This window comes from Pogoniulus pusillus, chromosome 2, assembly GCF_015220805.1.
Source record: "Pogoniulus pusillus isolate bPogPus1 chromosome 2, bPogPus1.pri, whole genome shotgun sequence".
NCBI lineage: Eukaryota > Metazoa > Chordata > Aves > Piciformes > Lybiidae > Pogoniulus > Pogoniulus pusillus.
In genome coordinates this window covers 31,678,399-31,698,394 of record NC_087265.1, presented here as the reverse complement: position 1 = coordinate 31,698,394, position 19,996 = coordinate 31,678,399, and the positions used below count along the sequence as shown (strand labels likewise).

General features: G+C 46.5%; 1 long non-coding RNA gene across 1 annotated transcript in view; it reads left to right on the top strand.

Moving 5' to 3' along the window:
* The first annotated feature begins 226 nt into the window (after positions 1 to 226).
* The window catches only part of LOC135184050 (uncharacterized), a 37,780-nt gene continuing 18,010 nt past the window's right edge, over positions 227 to 19,996 (top strand). The window contains exon 1 of the long non-coding RNA XR_010305836.1: positions 227 to 297. This is a non-coding gene — a long non-coding RNA (uncharacterized LOC135184050). The remainder of the gene's footprint in view (positions 298 to 19,996) is intronic.

Genomic DNA, 19,996 nt, shown 5'->3' with positions numbered 1-19,996 from the left:
TGCTGTTTTCATTTACATTTTCCATGTCTCTCTTCTTCCGTGCACTGCTCCAGGCCTTTTTTCCATATGTGCTCTGGCACTGTCTGAGTTCCTTTGTGAAGTATTCCTGCTTATGCCCTGCCAGACAAAGTCTGGAGATCATTTGCTTGGAAGAACAGGAAAGAAATTAAGAAACATTTCAAATCATCTCCTCTTCTGCCTCCTATCTGCAGAAAACAGCTTTGGAAAATGGTTTTGTGGAGGACCACAAAGACCTGTGATTGTTGTGGAGTTTGGTGAGGAGCATCTCTTGAAAAGGTAAGCAGAGAAGCTGAACCAGCCACAGCACACCCAGGCAGGGTCCCCCATCTCAAGCAATCTGGCTTTGAGGGAAACAGGGCTACTGGCTCTAGAAATGTTCAGGGTGGGGGGAACACATGGGGATGAAAATGAAAATGAGCTTTGGAACTGTTAGAATGAGAGGGCTGCAGTTTTCTTCAATAGAATGGCTAATTTAACTTGTATTACTCAGGAAGCAGAGGCCAAAATGGGTGCCCAGTCCAGCTATGGTTCTTGCGTGTCTGTTATTAGAATAAAAGCATTCTTTTGGGAAGGCTGGAGAAGCCCCTCTGTGTGTGTGTGTGTGTGTGTGAGTGTGTGTTCTTGGCCCTGACCAAAGCAGGAAGACGACCCTGTGATAATGCCAGTCTCTGGGCCCCAGTCCTTCCTGTCCCCTTTTGCCATGTCTAGGACTTAGATAAACTCCCTCTCTATCTTGCTACGTGATGCAAACATTGCAGCATGCCAGGCAGCCGATAAGAAATCATCTCTTGCTTCTAATGAGGAAACTTGACATAACCTTAAAGACTGTGCAGGAAAAAGGAAAACATTTCAAAGAGTGCCTGCAATGGAACGTTTCTGGTACTTGAAAGGGCACAAAGCTAGTGTGGTTCATGTCAGCAAACATTTTCAGCTTCCTTTTAGGGGAAAAAAAAACCCCAAACCAACCCAACTGTAGCAACTGTCAAAATTGAAGCAAAAGATAAAAACTGTCTGTAAATGTACAATGGCTCCAAGAGCAGTTTGGTCTTGAAAAAAAGTTTTTTTCATCCACTTTGCTACCAAAGCAAGAGTAAGATTTGGGGGAGGGGGGGGGGGGGGTCCCCTATGCTTTACATATCCTGAGTGATCAAAAGCAGTGAGCTTTCAATAGAGTTTCATGTGGTCCAAAGGGAGCTGGTGACATTGCAGTCCTTCATTGAGCTAGAAGTGCAGATCACGGAATGCAATAGATTGCAAGGGACCCTTGAAGGTCATCTTGTCCAATCCTCCTGCAGTGAGCAAGAGCATTTTTAACTAGACCAGGTTGCTCAGGACTCTGAGTTTGACCTTTACTGTCTCCAGGGATGGGGCCTCCTCTACCTCACAGGGCAACCTGTTTCAGTATTTCATACGATCATAGAATCATAGAATCAACCAGGTTGGAAGAGACCTCCAAGATCATCCAGTCCAACCTAGCACCCAGCCCTAGCCAGTCAACTAGACCATGGCACTAAGTGCCTCATCCAGGCTTTTCCTGAACACCTCCAGGGATGGTGACTCCACCACCTCCCTGGGCAGCCCATTCCAATGCAAATCACTCCCTCTGGGAAGAACTTCCTCCTAACATCAAGCCTGTGCTTCCCCCGGCACAACTTGAGACTGTGTCCCCTTGTTCTGTTGCTGGTTGCCTGGGAGAAGAGACCAACCCCCACCTGGCTACAACCTCCTTTCACTGCCCTCACTGTGAAAAACATCCCCATAATGTCCAACCTAAATCTACCCTGCTCTAATTTAAAACCACTGCCCCTCATGCTATCACTATATGCCCTCCTAAAGATCCTGATGTTTGATAGACTTCAGCTAGTCCACACTTTAAGTCAACCCTTGTGTTGTTGTATGGAATTCAGCTAGTCCACACCCTAAGTCAACCCTTGTATTGTTGTCTTGGATCCCTTGTATTGGATTCTTTCCCACTTCTCCTCCACAGTCTGTGCATCTGTTGGGACAACAGCATTGTTGGATTATTTACAGATCTTGTTTTGAAGTTCTGATAACTAAATGGAGATTTTTATTGGGTAGGTTTAGGATGGACATTAGGAAATAATTTTTTCATGGAAAGAACAGTCAGGCACTGGAATTAGCTGCCCAGGGAGGTGATTGAGTCACCAACCCTGGATGTGTTTAACAGTCATTTGGATGTGGTGCTTGGGGATATGGTTTAGGGTGAATCTTGTAGAGTAGGGATCTCAGTTAGACTTGGTGATCCTGGGGGGCTTTTTGAAGCAGAATGTTTCTGCCCTTACTGTGATAAAATGCCAGCTCTAGCACCAGAGCACCAGACCTTCATGGGAGCTCTCCAAGGTCTGCCTGGAGATACCAGATCTAACCTTTGACTACCTCTTAGAATCATAGAATGGTTTAGGTTGGAAGGGACATTGAAAGGTCATCTAGTCCAACAATGAGGTTGGATTTGATGTAAAGGCCTAAGATCCTCAGTGGTGCCTTTTAAACATGTGTTCAGATACTAGCAAAAAGCAGTTGAATGATGCCAGTGTGCCATTCTTAGCTTTAAAATTGTTGATTTAAAAAGAAAGGAAAACTGAGGGATACTGTTACAAACATGATAAATACTGAGAGTGATTCCTTTTGCCTTTCTGCTACAGCCTTCAAAAGTATCTGCTCCTTGTCCTATCCTGGAAACACATTCTCATAGGAATAAAATTTACAACTCCAGGGAGACAAACAGGCTCCAGTGGCCTTGTTGGTGGATCAGAAAGCCTTGATTCACACTGCACCCTGCTAGAAATCTCTTGTGTGGTCCCCAGGAGAAATCTCTTTCCTTCCTTTTGCTTTCTTTACCTGGACAGACAAATTATTATTGCTTCATTTTCAGTGAACGTTGATAAGACACACAGAGGAGACAATCTGCTGTTCCACAGCTTTGCTACTCGTGGTGGCTGGAGTGATGATTTAAAACCCCCTCCATACAAAGCTTGAGTAAGATGGGAAGAGTTTTATATGTGCAGTGCCAAAGCTACTTCCAAAACACACACAGAGGAGGGCAACTATGCTTATTTATCTCCTCTGAAATTGGCAGGTTCTTCATATTGTTGCTGAAGTAATATTCTTCTTTGCGTGCAGACAGAGACTTGGAGCGATGCTATCATACCTTCTGCATCCTGGCAGTCCTCCTGCTACCTCGGCCTCTTTGTAAAGATAAAAATTGGCTGTAGTCTCCAACAGCTAGCTTGCTGGTGTGGTAGGAGTGAGCCTTCAAGCCTGTATTTTTTTGTCTCTTTGGTTGCGTCAGACTTAGGCTAACCTCTTGCAACCTCTTGGACTCTTACTTGAGAGAGTTTGGGGGTTTGCCTGCTCCATGATCTAAGTGATTTCCCATTGGTCACCTCAGTCATTAATTGTAATGTGAATCATAGAATCAACCAGGTTGGAGGAGACCTCCAAGATCATCCAGTCCAACCTAACACCCAGCCCTATCCAGTCAACTAGACCATGGCACTAAGTGCCTCATCCAGACTTTTCTTCAACACCTCCAGGGACGGTGACTCCACCACCTCCCTGGGCAGCCCATTCCAATGCCAATCATTCTCTCTGGCAAGAACTTCCTCCTAACATCCAGCCTAGACCTCCCCCGGTACAACTTGAGACTGTGTCCCCTTGTTCTGTTGCAGAAGAGACCAACCCCCACCTGGCTACAGCCTCCCTTCAGGTAGCTGTAGACATCAATGAGGTCACCCCTGAGCCTCCTCTTCTCCAGGCTAAACACCCCCAGCTCCCTCAGCCTCTCTTCATAGGGTTCGTGTTCCAGGCCCTTCACCAGCCTCATTGCCCTTCTCTGGACATGTTCTAGCACCTCAACATCTCTCCTGAACTGAGGAGCCCAGAACTGGGCACAGTAACAACTTATAGAGGGGAAGAACTGTGGGAGATGCTTGCAGAGCTGGAATTACCATTCGGTGGAGAAGATAGATATAGTGAATCACCTGGGTCAAACTGTCAATTCCTTGGTTTCTTTGCAAGGAAAGGAACAAGACAGAAAGCTTTAAGTAGGTGAATAAAAACTTTCTGTGCAACCTAGATGTGCTAGTTTGAGCCTAGATAGGATATTTTGGTGAGAAGAATTACATTATAGGCTGTGAAAAGGAAACAATGGTGATGTCTACTTCACTCATTGGCTTGCTGGGATGTATAGGAACAAGAACACAAACATATATAACACAGTTGAGTCTCTGGCTTTTGGGCTGCACATTTTCTCTCTCTAACCTGCCATCTGTGCGACTAATCTTTCTGCTTCCTAACCCCCTGGCCGACCCTCCAAACTCACCTTGAACATAAGGCAAAGTCTGGGGTAAGGTAAAGGGGTGGGAAGAAGGTGGAAGTGTGGTTGAGAGCCCCTCCTGGGGACTGTGGTTTTTGGGAGGGCTGTTGTGTTTCTGTATTACCTTTTAACTTCTATATTTCTGTATATATTGTAAATATCTGCTTGTATATTGTGCTAAGCTGTAAATAGAATTATAGAATCAGTCAGGGTTGGAAGGGACCACAAGGATCATCTAGTTCCAACTCCCCTGCCATGGGCAGGGACACCCTACCCTAGATCAGGCTGGCCAGAGCCTCATCCAGCCTGGCCTTAAACACCACCAGGGACAGGGCCTCAACCACCTCCCTGGGCAACCCATTTTGGGCTCTCACCACTCTCATGGTGAAGAATTTCCTCCTCACGTCCACCATCTCCAGCTTCACTCCATTCCCCCTAGTCCTGTCACTCCCTGAGAGCCTGAAAAGCTTCATTCAGTTTCCAGTGGCTGAGTCTAGCCTGGGTGATTTTTCTTTAGTATGAACGGGTGGGTAACACCCAAACCGTCACACCAGAGTAAGCCATTTTCCTTTGATGTTAAGTTTAGGTAGTCCTTTTAAGTTTTATTTTAGTAGTATGTCAGTTTGGGAAGAAAAAAAGACTGCTAAAAAAGGAGGTGTTTGCACTGCCCCAAGAATCATCATAGAATCATCATAGAATCAACCAGGTTGGAAGAGACCTCCAAGATCATCCAGTCCAATCTATCACCCAGCCCTAGCCAGTCAACTAGACCATGGCACTAAGTGCCTCATCCAGTCTTCTCTTGAAGGCCTCCAGGGACGGTGACTCCACCACCTCCCTGGGCAGCCCATTCCAATGCCAATCACTCTCTCTGGGAAGAACTTCTTCCTAATATCCAGCCTAGACCTACCCCAGCACAACTTGAGACTGTGTCCCCTTGTTCTATTGCTGGTTGCCTGGGAGAAGAGGCCACCCCCCATCTGGCTACAGCCTTCCTTCAGGTAGTTGTAGACAGTAATAAGATCACTCCTGAGCCTCCTCTTCTCCAGGCTAAACAGGCCCAGCTCCCTCAACCTCTCCTCATAGGGTTTATGCTCCAGGCCCCTCACCAGCTTTGTCGCCCTTCTCTGGACACATTCCAGCACCTCAACATCTCTCTTGAATTGAGGGGCCAAGAGAGTGTTTTGCTTTACAACAAACCACCAGCTGACAATTTGATTTCCAATGCACAAATAGATTCCATCTCCAGAGCAGACTTTTCCAGCAAAGCTACCATTTCCTGAAAATAGCTTATGCCTTATGCCTTTTTTTTTACATCTGCTGTACAGTTCAGAAGCCAGCTTCCAATAGCCCCTAGATTTCATCAGATACTGAGCAGCTCACCCTACATGCTGGCAATAGAGCCTGGTTATAGTTCTGCACACACAGCAGTGAGATTTAATATAAACTCACAATTTATAGGACAGACAGGACAAATTTATTGTTCTGTTCAACACTTCTGATGTCAGTAGGAATTCCTCCTCCATGGGCATTCTGGATGAAAACCTTAAAAAAAAAAGGCATTTAAAACAAAATAAATATTTTTAAATGTTTACATCTGGGACATGCAGTCAAATCTAGCTTAGACGAGCATTTTATAAACCAGATGGTAACATCTTATTTACATTTCCTATATAAAACCATCTGTGCTTGAGCTGGGGAGATGCTGTCTTTTGCTACAGTTGGGAGTTTGGCTGCAGGGGGGATGTAAGTGTCACTTTTGCTAGGTTCCAGTTTTCCTCTCTCATTAGAGCTGAATATGAAATACTAGTTTTATTTAACCTTGATTTAATTAGAGGGTTACAAAACTGCAGATGGCTCTTTCTGCATCAGTTAGCTGGCACTCTGGATTTTGCTTCCTTTAAACCAACCTGAAATTTCTTGCCTTGTTTTCCCTTGATACTGAACCCGCAGCCTGTCTCCTCCATCTTTCTCTCATGGTTCCTGCATCTAGCCTTCTTCACCACTAAATCCCTCTTCCCCCTTAGTGTGAAATCCTGGCTCCACTGAAAGTTTTGACATCAGCTTCGACAAGGTCAGGATTTCTCCCTGGGTGTTTATTTTCATTAAGCATTCATAGCCTGTTCCTCTGTCCAACATTTCCTGGAGCCAAGTTCAACACCTCCATCTCCACCATGTCTGTTGCTCTTCTCCAGATGATAGTGTTAGGTGCCCAGAAAGGACTGTGCTATTTCAGGTGTTGTCTAACCAGCAAGCTCCTGGAAATAGTTCTCTCATTTTTGCTGTCAGCTTCACTAGTTTTTGGGTTTTGTTGTGTTTTTTTTTCCCTTTTGGAAATCTTTTCTTCCTTGTTTTGCTGGATATCGTGTTGCATTTTCATCTCATTAATAAAGACATAAAAAATATCAGACCTAACACTGACCTCCCAATGGAATCCACCAGCTCTGCCAACAGCATACTCTCTTGGTTGCCGTTTTGCCTTTTCTCCCATCTAGCTCTTAGCCTTCACAGACCGTTCCCATCCAAGCCAATTTGAATTAATCTTGCGTGATACGAAAGGACACCATAAGTGAAGGCTTCATCATGGTGAAAATCAGATACATGTGGGAAACAGATGTTGTCCTCTATGAAAATTTTCCTAATTTGAAAAGGAATTTGAAGGTAAATTTGTTTCCCTTCTGTATCAAAATGTGCTCTGAAATTTGGCCACAAAGCTGTGGGGTGTTTTTCCTCTAAGGAAACAACGATTTACTGGTAAAAAATGGTCTGAATTACTTTTTTTAATGTTAATTTGAATTATCTAGGCTTACACAAGACTTAAATGGAAAAAAAAAAAAAAGACAAAATACTTGGATAAAATTGAGCCTATAAACGCTGATCAAGACAAGCTGTACTGACCAAATGCTCTCAAAAAGGAAAGTAGCTCCACAGAACATCATTTCCCAGTAGAAAAACATCCTGGTGAGACTAGTATTGACTAGCATTGCTAACCTAGGATATGTAATTTCTTCCCCCAACCCAACAAGGAGCTCTTATTTCCTGAAAGAGACTCATAGAATCATAGGATGTTTTAGGCTGGAAGAGATCTCAAAGATCATCCCATTCCAACTCCCCCACCATAGGCAGGGACACCTCCCACTAGAACAGGTCGCTCAAGGTCTCATCCAACATGGCCTTGAACACCTCCAGGGAGGCAGCATCCATGACCTCCCTGGGCAACCTGTTCCAGTGTTTCTTCACCCTCTCTGTAAAGAACTTCTTCCTATCATCTAGTTTAAATCTTCCCCTCTTCCAGTTTAAACACATTGCTCCCCATCCTGTCGTTGCAGGACCTTGTAAATAGTTCCTCCCCAGCCTTCTTGTAGGCCCCCTTCAGATATTGGAAGACCACTACAAGGTCTCCTCAAAGCCTTCTCTTTTCCACATTTTCAGAGTTGTGTGGCTGTTCTCATCTTAAGCATTCTGCTCTTTTCAAATCTGCTGTAAAAATCATATTGAGTATCTTCAGAAAGGAGGTACAAACCATGCTACAACTGTCCAGTGTTTATTAGCATGGAACATGTTTTCTTGGGTATTTCCCATATCATGGACTTGATTTGTATTTTGGGATCATTCAAGATTCACTGTGGCTTGTTGGAAGAAGGTTGTGCTGGGAATCTCAGCTGGGGTCAAAGCAGCTGGTTTGCTTTGGCAAGCATGGCGTGAGCATACTTAGATGAGTGGCCAAGCACTGCCTTTGCTCTGCATATAGATAGTCCTGGTCATTTACTTTGGGTGGTGGCCAGCAGTTCCTCTTAAGCTTATATTACAGGGCCATGTTTTAACTCATCTCCATCATCCCAGACATCCAGATGTGTGACCAATGCACACATGCACCATGCTACAGATGCTGTACTTTGGCTACAGCTGAGATAAATATTATTTCTATATCATGATGAAGATGAAATAGTATCTCTGGAGGATATGGAAGAGAGATGGGGGAGACTTAGTTTGTCATTGTCTGCCCTTGGGCTCCTCTTCTCTCTTCTTTCCTGAACACAGGAGGACAAAACCTACCCTGCTGACAAAGCGGATTTCAACTCTCCCTTAGACCCTGGTGAGGAAAACAGACCACATTGTTTGTGATGGGAGTCTCCACCAAAATGGCTCAGGGGGCAGGTTAAAGCTAAAGAGGAAATTCAGCCTGTCCACAGATGAAAGGTCTGTATGTTTTCTTCCCTTTCCTCCAACAGTTCCCAAGCCTCACTCTGCCAATGAGAAGCTGCAGGGTGTGTCACCATCAGTGATTTAGTGCTAAGCTGTTTATTACTGATGACAAAATATCCTTTGCTGAACACGCAGGCTGGATGCATGTTTGAATGATTGCTCCCAAGGAGAGGTCCCAACATGGAGAGTGGCAAGAGTGAGTGAGATGCAAAAGAGCTGATTGTTGGTACCAGTGAACACAGGATTACTCTGAGGGGTTGTGATGGTTTGGGTGTTACCCACTCCCCCTACCCCCCACCCCCCACTTTGGAAATCACCCAGACTAGACTCAGCCAGCTCTGGAAATTTGAATTAAGCTTATTGTTTACAGCTTAGCTCAATATACAAGCAGCTATTTACAGTATATACAGTTATAGACAGAAATATACAAGCTAAAAGGTAATACAGAAACACAACTCCCCTCCCAGAAACCTGAGTCCCCAGGAGGGGCTCCCAACTCCCCTTACACCTTCTCCCACCCCTCTCAACCTTACTCCAGTCCCAAGGAAGAATGGAGGTTTGGCCAGGGGGTAAGGAAGCAAAGTGGATTAATCAGAGAGATGGCAGAGAGGCTAGAGAGAGAGAAAAAATGCAGCTCTGAGCTCCCCAGCAGAAGAAGCAGCACCTTATCTATGTTTGTGTTCTTGTTCTTATACATCTCAGCAAGCCTATGAGTGAAGTAGACATCACCAATGTTTCTCTTTCATAGCCTGTGATCTAATCCTTCTCACCAAAACATTCTAGCTAGCTTCAAACCAGCATAGAGGTAATTTCCTAGGCTGGGTGTCACACAGCAGATGGAAGGAGAATGAGGAGATACAGCAGTGGACCTCAAGAGAGCTGGGATCAGATCAGCATTGAAGCCCAGGCATCTTTGCAGACCTTGAGGCCATTCAATGTAGCAAAGTGATAGCAGCAGAGCCAAGATGCTATAACTCAGCCATCCAACTTTAGTGCTAAAAAATGTGTGATATATGCTATGCAAACTCTTTTTCTCTCAGCTAGCAAACAAAAACCAGGGCGAGCACACAACTGTGCTACAGTCGCTTTTGCTGGCCAAGTGGGTAGGTGCATCCCCTGTGACTCAGACCAACTCTACTGTGGTGGTCTCTAATCTGCTTAAGTTCTGATATTGAGGGAGGGGAAGCAGGCAGGGATGTTGCTTCTCAGCAGCCACCTTAAGACATACTCCCCTAGAACATGGTGTATAGCCCCATACCAGCTCAGGTCACTGCCCCAGTGTATCGTTACCCATTTCCCTACCCTACAGCCTTTGAAAGGCACCCCAGTATTGGCCTCTCAGGAGGACAAAAGACTTCAGGCACTCCAAGTGCTTACAGATACTTGCTGCAGGCAAGGCAAGTAGCTCTGAAGCTGTTCTGGAATCCTACCCAGCTGCTAATCCCCCCAGCTCCAAACTGGGATAACATTTCCTTTCTCGCACTCTTTACTTCCTTTGGCTGTCAGGATGGCTGCCTGCTCTCCTACTCTGAGTTTACAGCCACTCAGCTGCAGTTTACACAGAGCCTGACACCAGGGGTCCTGGAGGTAGAAAACAGGAAAACACAGACTAATTTAATTGGTAAAACCCCTTCCATAATTCGAGGTTCAGTCACTCAGTTCATGTTTTTAAGCTCTAAGTGCATCTGGTTTCTCTGCTAAAGACTCTTGCTCTAATAGAATCATAGAATCACCCAGGTTGGAAGAGACCTCCAAGATCATCCAGTCCAACCTAGCACCCAGCCCTGTCCAATCAACTAGACCATGGCACTAAGTGCCTCATCCAGGCTTTTCTTGGACACCTCCCGGGATGGTGACTCCACCACCTCCCTGGGCAGCCCATTCCAATGCCAATCACTCTCTTTCTGAAGAACTTTCTCTTAACATCCAGCCTATACCTCTCCCAGCACAACTTGAGACTGTGTCCCCTTTTCTCCCAGGCAACCAGCAACAGAAAGAGACCAACCCCCACCTGGCTACAGCCTCTCTTCAGGTAGATGTAGCAGTAGCAATGAGGTCCCCCCTGAGCCTCCTCTTCTCCAGGCTAAACACCCCCATCTCCCTCAGCCTCTCCTCACAGAGCTGTGTTCCAGGCCCCTCACCAGCTTCATCTCCCTTCTCTGGACACATTCCAGCACCTCAACATCTCTCTTGAATTCAGGAGCCCAGAACTGGACACAGCACTCAAGGTGTGGCCTGACCAGTGTTGAGTACAGGGGAAGAATAACCTCCCTTGTCCTACTGGCCACACTGTTCCTGATCCAGGCCAGGATGCCATTGGCTCTCTTGGCCACCTGGGCACACTGCTGGCTCATCTTCAGCTACTACCTATCAGTACCCCCAGGTCCCTTTCCTCCTGGCTGCTCTCCAGCCACTCTGTCCCCAGCCTGTAGCGAACTTGGCCTTGTTAAAACTCATCCCGTTGGCCTCTGCCCACCCATCCAGCCTGTCCAGGTCTCTCTGCAGGGCTCTCCTACCTTCCAACAGATCCACTCCTGCTCCTAGCTTGGTGTCATCTGCAAACTTACTGATGCTGGACTCAATCCCCTCATCCAGATCATCAATAAAGATGTTGAACAGGACTGGGCCCAGTACTGATCCTTGGGGCACACCACTAGTGACTGGCTGCCAACTGGATGTGGCATCATTCACCACCACTCTCTGGGCCTGGCCTTTCAGCCAGTTCTTGACCCAGTACAGAGTGAATCTGTCCCACCGATGAGCTGCCAGCTTTGCCAGGAGCTTGTTGCGGCAGACAGTGTCAAAGGCTTTGCTGAAGTCCAAGTAGACTCTATCCACAGCCTGCCCCACACTCATCAGGTAGGTAACCTGACCATAAAAGGAGATCAGGTTGGTCAGGCAGGACCTGCCCTTCCTAAACCCATGCTGGCTGGGCCTGATCCCTTGGCCATCCTGCAGGTGCTCTGTGATGGCACTCAAGATGACCTGTTCCATGACCTTGCCTGGCACTGAGGTCAGGCTGACAGCTCTGTGTTTTCCCAGTTCCTCCCTTTGGCCTTTTTTGTGGGTGGGATCAAATTGGCACCTTCCAGTCTTTAGGGACCTCTCCCGTGAGCCAGGACTGCTGATAAACGATGGAGAGTGGCTTGGCCAGCTCATCTGCCAGCTCTCAGCATCCTAGAATGGATCCCATCCAGTCCCACGGACTTGTGAGGATCCAAGTGGCTCAGCAGGTCCCTTACTTCTTCCTCCTGGATTACAGAGGGACTATACTAATCCCTGACTCCATCTGCCAGCTCAGGAGGCCAGTTGTCCTGGAGACAACCTGTCCCACTACTGAAGATTGAGGCAAAGAAGGTGTTAAGCACCTCTGCCTTTTACTCATCCTTTGTCACTATATTCCCCTCTGCATCTAATAAGGACTGGAGCTTGCCCTTGGCCCTTCTTTTGCCATTAGTATATTTATAGAAACATTTTTATTCTCCTTAACAGCAGTGGCAGCCTAAGTTCTAGAGAGGCTTTTGACTCTCCAATTTTTCCCCTACAAGACCTAGCAACATCCTTGAACTCTTCCTGGGATTCCTCCCCTTTTTTCCAAAGGTGATACACCCTCTTGTTTTCCCTTAATTCCTAAACTCTTTGCCCATCCAGCCTGGCTGCCTCCCTCACCAGCTCATCTTCCAGCACAATGGCACAGCTGCTCCTGTGCCTTCAGAAGTTCTTTCTTGAAGTAGGTCCAACCTTCCTGGACCCCTTTGTTTTTAAGGGCTGTTTCCCAAGGAACTTTCCAAGTTAGTTCCTGAAATAAGCCAAAGTCTGCCCTTTGGAAGTCCAGTGTGGAGGTTCTGTTGATGCCCCTCCTGGTTTCTCCATCTGTTGAACCCCAGGCAGCCTCCAACCACCACATCTCCCACCAGCCCTTCTCTATTTGTAGGCAGCAGGTCAAGCAGGGCTGCACCCCTGGTAGGCTCACGTAACAGCTGTGATAAGAAGTTGTCCTCCATATGCTCTGGGAACCTTCTAGACTGCCTCTTCTCTGTAGTGTTAAAGTCCCAGCAGATGTGTGGCATGTTGAAGTCACCCACAAGAACAAAGGCAAGAGATCTTGAAGCAGCCTCCAGCTGCATAAAGAGGAGTGAATCAACCTCTTCTTCCTGATTGGGGTAGTCTATAACAGACTCCAACCAGGACATCAGCCTTGTTGGCCATCCCCCTAATTCTTACTCACAGGGACTCAACCTGATCATCCTTAATCTCTACTTCACAGAATCATAGAATCAACCAGGCTGGAAGAGACCTCCAAGATCATCCAGTCCAACTTATCTCCCAGCCCTATCCAATTAACTATACCATGATATTAAGTGCCTCATCCAGTCCAGAGCATCCCTAATATATAGGACCACTCCTCCACCCATTCTGTCTCACCTGTCTCTCCTCAAGAGTCTGCAGCCATTGATTACAGCACACCAATTGTGTGAATCATCCCACCATGTTTCTGTGATGGTGACAGCATCATAGTTTTCCTCTTGTACCAAGGCTTCCAGCTCCTCATGCATTAGTGTAAATTAGTAGGAAAGATAAAGAGAATAATTAAAAATCCTATTCAATATGGGGAAAAAAAAGAGAACACTGTGGCTGAAGCATGAAGTGACTTTTGATCATATTCCTTGTCCCATGCTTGGCACTGTGTGATGTCAAACCATGTTGTGGGATGCCAACGCTGCTGGGCTCCCCGTTGCTGCTGCAGGATTGGCCACTGCCACACAGTCTTCACCTGCCCCCAGCTCTGCCCCATGCACAGCATGTGTCATCTGGAGTGTCCCAGATGTGTCACAGCATAGCTGTTGAGTGATCGATACCCACTGCAATGACAATGTGCTGGCAGCCTCCTTTTCACTGCCCTCCTTTCACATAAACATAGTAAATTATGTGTGACATCCCACACCAGGTCTGTAAATAGGGCTTGCTAAAAAAGAGAGGGAGATTTCCTGTGCAGGAAAGGCAGCCAGGGTGGAGGAGTGGGTGTTCTGTGGTTCCCCCAGCCAGATGTGCTCTTTTCCCCTTTCTAATGTGTCCTTTCCGTGTTAAGTCACCCAGGGTGAGTAATACTACTCCTAACCCACATCTTTAAAAATAAAAGGAGGGGGAGAGAGAGCTTCCTAGGCAGCTCCTAGACATACCTGGCCTTCAACTGAAGCAGAAGCGTGGCAAATAACTGGGTTTTGACTCTTTCCTCCTATTTACATCCACGCTACTGGAGCATGATACCTAGTGCCAAAAGCCTCTCCCAGTCTGGGAAGTAAAGTTTGCACACTCTCTCTCCTAAACCTCTAATGCACAGGGGTGGTTTTTCCCTACCATTTCCCAAGAGTGACAGCTCTGTGCTTTGGGGAGGAAGAATTTCTTTGGATACTTTTCCTTCCAGGGAGGTGATGGATCTGTTAGCAAATCTCAACGTACTGCAAACTTATGCAGGAGGGCAAGGGATGCTTGGTGAGACCCTCTCCCAGTCCTTCTGATCTAATGGTCTGATATAATTTATGAATGGAAAATATTCTGGGGTTCAATTTTTTTTTTCCAATTTATTTATTTATTTACTTTAACTTTGCACAGGTTTTGAAAGAGCTCAGCAACCAACTTCAAAACTGAACTGGTGTGCTAGTTTGAAGCTAGCTAGAATGTTTTGGTGAGAAGGATTACATCGCAGGCTGGGAAAGAGAAACAGTGGTGATGTCTACTTCACTCATAGGCTTCTTGAGGTGCATAAGAACAGGAGTATAAACATAGATAAGGCATTCAAGCATTTGAGCACTGCCTGGGCTTTGAGCTGCATTTCTCTCTAACTTCACCTTCCATCTCTCTCATTAATCCACTTGCATCCTACACCCCCTCCGACCCTCCATTCTTCCTTGGGGCACAAGGCAAAGTGTGGGGTAAGGTTGAGGGATGGGAGAAGGTGGAAGGGTGGTTGGGAGCCCCTCCTGGGGACTCAGGTTTCTGGGAGGGGAGTTGTGTTTCTGTATTACCTTTTAGCTTGTATATTTCTGTATGTAACTGTATATACTGTAAGTAGCTGCTTGTATATTGAGCTAAGCTGTAAACAATAAGCTTCATTCAAATTTCCAGAGCTGGCTGAGTCTAGTCTGGGTGATTTCCAAAGGTGGGGGGGGGGGGGGGGCAGGTAACATCCAAACCACCATAACTGGAAATGCCCTTTTTGGGCAGATCTGGCTCCTAGCCTGTTTACTACATTTAACAACCTGCTAGCCCTGATAATTTTAAAATCTCGGGTGATTTGAGATGCCATGGGTCAGTATGAGCCTGAACTGCAAGCAGAAGCAGCCAGGCATTTCACACCAAAATACTTGCTGTGCAAACAATCTCTCACTCTCCAGGTGAATACTTCAAAGGCTGAAAGCCCTTCCTTGAACCGTGAGGGCTTCCCATCTGGCTTGAGAATTGCTCACAGGCAAAGCAGTTTTCACCACACCCATTAGAAAATCAAATGAAGAATAGATGTCCCTAACGTTGCTTAGGAATAAGGCAGCAACTGGCAGAAAGCAGCTTCAGTAGGCAGGGTTCTAGGAGGCTGCAGTGACATCCCACCCCAGAGAAACCAGCAGAGCCACCCCTGTGAGGTCCCCTCCAGCTCTGAGATCATCTGTTTTGCTGGCTTCCAAAGCTGACTCAGTGCTAACACGTGCTGCTTCTTGGCCTTATTTATTAGTGCTGCTTGACATCCAAAATAAACAATGCCTGAGGTCCTTCTACCCCTTACCCAGCACAGTACTTCAAACGGGAGATGGGGGGACCTACACTGCCCAGGCTCCATAGAGGATGATAAATCACCTGGCATGAGCAATGTCTTTCAGCCAAGCCCTAACCTGTTTAGTCTAATTGGCAAAGTGATCTGGAACAAAACGCTGGTTGGCAGCCCTGGATTAAAACGCTGCGACCGAAGCATCCCCACGTCCTCCTCCACAAATAAATCACAGTTCAAAGGAGCTACAGTTGCAGCATCTGGGATATTCAGCCAGAATATGGCTTGTGTTTCTAATCCATCCCTTGCCCCCCTTAAAACACAGGAGTGGGGATGATATCAGAAGTGGGTCTTAGCCTTGGGAATGTGTGTAGGGCAGCAGTCAGATGGTGACTGTGGATGCAGGGGGATGGAGGAGAGGCAGGAAGAGGAAAAGGGACCATGACTTCAGTTTGCTGTTCTTTAGGTTGCAAATCTATCCCAAAGAGCAGCTTGATAGATTTCATTTATGGCTTTTCCTGCCCTATGTGATCTCTGAGAAGAGAAGTGCCACTTTCAGTTTGTATATCTTTCACTGACATGTGTATTTAGCACTCATTAACCACTTACCTTGGGCTAATAACTCAACTTTTGTTCCAAACTCAAAATTTCCTCATTTCCTTGAATTGTTGGAGCCTAAGAGACCACTTCTGACAGATTCATTTTGACTTTGTCTGAAGGTTTGCTACAGACTTTTAGTTTATTTGAACAACACTTTTTGTGGTCATGTTTAAAGCTTAGCCATAGTGAAGCATCTCATTGATTTAAAGCTATAAGAAATTCTTACCCATTGCAAGTAAAAGCAAATTCAGAACACTGGTTGCTTTTTGCAATGATAAAACCCCAAATTCCTGACATTTGTGTGCTTTAGCCAAGGTGACTGCAATTGACACTGCTGTTTCTGACCGAATTCCTTCCTGCTCTGATTTCTTTCATTGCTCTGTCCTCAATTCAATGGCTCTGTGGCACATGAACTCCCAGGAGTGACAGGACCTGGCATGCCTAGTCCTTGTATAATATCTTTTTCTTGTTCTCAGGTATGCTTAAGCACAGACTTAAACCTGACCATGATGCAACCTAAGTCTCTATTTCAAATAAATGCAGGCAGGATTAGAGTTGTTCCTTGGGGCTCAGTATGGGGATTGGTGCTATATAACATCACTGTCTGGAACATGGACATTAGGATTGAGTGAACCCTCAGCAAGTTTGATGGTGACACCAAGCTGTGTGGTGTGGTTGAGATACTTAAGGGACAGGATGCTGCACAGAGGGACTTGGACAAACTTGTCAGGTGGGCCTCTGTGGATTGCATGATCAAGTTACCTGCCTGGTGAAGGTGGGGCAGGCTGTGGGTGTAGTCTACCTGGACTTCAGCAAAGTCTTTGACACTGTCTGCCACAAGAAGCTCCTGGCAAAGCTGGCAGCTCATGGCTGGGACAGATTCACTCTGTACTGGGTCAAGAACTGGCTGGATGGCAGGGCCCAGAGAGTGGTGGTGAATGGTGCCACATCCAGTTGGCAGCCAGGCACTAGTGGTGTTCCCCAAGGATCAGTGCTGGGCCCAGTCCTGTTCAATATCTTTATTGATGATCTGGGCGAGGGGATTGAGTCCAGCATCAGTAAGTTTGCAGATGACACCGAGCTGGGAGCAGGTGTGGAGCTGTTGGAGAGTAGGAGAGCCATGCAGAGGGACCTTGACAGGCTGGATGGGTGGGCAGAGGCCAGTAGGATGAGATTTAACAAGGCCAAGCACAGGGTCCTACACTTTGGCCACAACTTTGGGGTACAGGTAGATAGTAGCTGAACATGAGCCAGCAGTGTGCCCACAGGGCCAGGAGACCCCATGGCAGTGTGGCCAGTAGGACAAGGGAGGTTATTCTTCCCCTGAACTCAGCACTGGTCAGGCCACACCTTGAGTCCTGTGTCCAGTTCTGGGCTCCTCAATTCAAGAGAGATGTTGAGGTGCTGGAACGTGTCCAGAGAAGTGTGGCGAAGCTGGTGAGAGGCCTGGAACACAAACCCTATGAGGAGAGGCTGAGGGAGCTGGGGTTGTTTAGCCTGGAGAAGAGGAGGCTCAGGGAGGACCTCATTGCTGTCTACAACTACCAGAAGGGACATTGTAGCCAGGTGGGGGTTGGTCTCTTCTCCCAGGCATCCAGCAACAGAACAAGGGGATACAGTCTCAAGTTGTGCTGGGGGAAGTATAGGCTGGATGTTAGGAGGAATTCTTCAGAGAGAGAGTGATTGGCATTGGAATGGGCTGCCCAGAGAGGTGGTGGAGTCACCGTCCCTGGAGATGCTCAAGAAAAGCCTGGCTGAGGCACTTAGTGCCATGGTCTAGTTGATTGGTTAGGGCTGGGTGCTAGGTTGGACTGGATGATCTTGGAGGTCTCTTCCAATCTGGTTGATTCTATGGTTCTATGACATCCCCTTCCTGTCTGCTGGGCAGGTGCCACCAGGCTATTTGGGTAGGAACCTGCCCAAAGTTTCATCATCCCAACTTAGCAGAATGTTCTGATTTCAGCAGATCAGCAAAAGTTTTAAGAAGAGCTTCACTGTTGAGTTAAATGTTTGGGAGGGGTTTTTATTATTTCCACTACTCAGATGTAGAGTGAGGGATGTTGCACATGAATGAGAAATCCTCCATAGACCACAGGAAAACAATAAGCAGCCCAGACTGAATTGGAAACCCAACCCAGAAAAATAAGAAGTGAAGCATTCATCCTTGGCTTGACTTTGTGCCAGCTAATGTTGCTAGCTGGGCTGTCACCACTTGCAGTAGGCTTAGGCCAGGTCTGGGAGATTCTGAGAAACTCAGTCATAGAGCAATGCAGGGCTTCTTCAACCCTGTTTTTCCTCCACTCCTATTTATTTCTCCTTAAACCTCACATTTTCTATCCATATGCCACACATAATTCCCATTTTAAATACCTGTGCCAGTGTCTTCAACCAAGGACTTCCCATGCAGCCCAGAGGTTTCATCTTCCTTTCCTAGGAGCTCAGTGGCAAGGCAAGAACATCCCATGGCCACGGGATGAAAAGATTTTCAAAGTCCTTAGATGCCATAAAAATAACAAAAGTATTGTTTCACTTTTTTGACTTGTCTATACAGCAGTGGAGCAAAATGCAGTGCCAGAGCATGCCAACAAACTGAGAGGATATTTCTCTCTCTGGTTTAGGTTTCTACCCTGGGCAGAGCTGTCACAAGGGAGGAGAAAAGCTGGAAGGAGAACTGCTGGATCTCTGGGACTGGAGATGCTCAAAATCTGGGCTGCTCTGCTCCAGCTTCTGCTGTACAAACGACCCCTGGGCTGCACAAATGTGGATACCACCAGGGTCCCATCTGTGGAGCATGTTTGCTGGTTTTGTCATGCTAATTTGTGGCTTTTCAGGAGGAACTGTTGGAAAAGAGAGTAGCAGTGTGAATCCAAGCCAAACTTGCTAATTTGAGCTGGTGTTTCTTATTCTGGATTCTGATTGCTGTTATATTTTTGGTGGTTTCACTTAAAAGCACAGAAACACAGGAATAAGGAGAAATGAATTAGATTGTGAAGATTTCCATTCACTGCTAGGACTGACTGTAACTGAGTATTGCAGAGCTCTGCAAGGACAGGATATTCCTCTCCTCGTCCTTTTCTTTTTTTTCCCAGAATCACAGAAGTTGGAGAAGACCATTGAGATCTTCAAGTCCAACCTATTACCCAACACCATCTAATCAACTAAACCATGGCACCAAGCACCACACCCAGTCTTTTTTAAAACACTTTCCAAGGACCACTCCACCACCTCCCTGGGCAGCCCATTCCAATGCCAATCACTCTTCTGTGAAGAACTTCTTCCTAACACTCAGCCTAAACCTCCCCTGGTGCAGCTTGAGACTGTGTCCTCTTGTTCTGTCACTAGTTGCCTGGGAGAAGAGACTGACCCTCATCTGGCTACAGCCTCGTTTCAGGTAGCTGTAGAAAGCAATAAGGTTTTCTCACTGATTGGTGATATAAAGGCCTAGAATCATAGCATCATAGAGTGTTAGAGGGTGGAAGGGACGTCCAGAGATCATTGAGTCCAATGTCCCCCTGTCAAAAGCAGGATCACCCAGGCTAGTTTGCACAGGAATGCATCCAGGTGGATTTTGAATGTCTCCAGAGAAGGAGACTGCAAAACCTTTCTGGGCAGCCTGTTTCAGTGCTGTCACTCTCGCTGCAAAGAAGCTTCTCCTTGTGTTAAGGTAAAACCTTCTATGTTCAAGTTTGTATCGATTGTTCCTTGGCTTATTGCCATGCACCACTGAAAAGAGATTGGCCCCATCCACTTGAAACCCACCCCTCAGGTATTTCACAGAATCACAGAAGCATCCAGGTTGGAAAAGACCCTCAGGATTGCCAAGTCTGACCTATAACCCTACTCAATGAGATTCGCCTTAAACCATATCCCTAAGCACTACATCCAAACAACCCTTAAACACATCCAGGGTCAGTAACTCCACCAGCTCCCTGGACAGCTCATTCCAGTGCCTGGAATTTCAATTTATAGAAATTGATTGCATCCCCTCTCAGCCTTCTCTTCTCCAGTCTAAACAACCCCAGGTCTCTCAGCATCTCTTCATAGAGAAGACGTTCAAGACCCTTAATCATCCT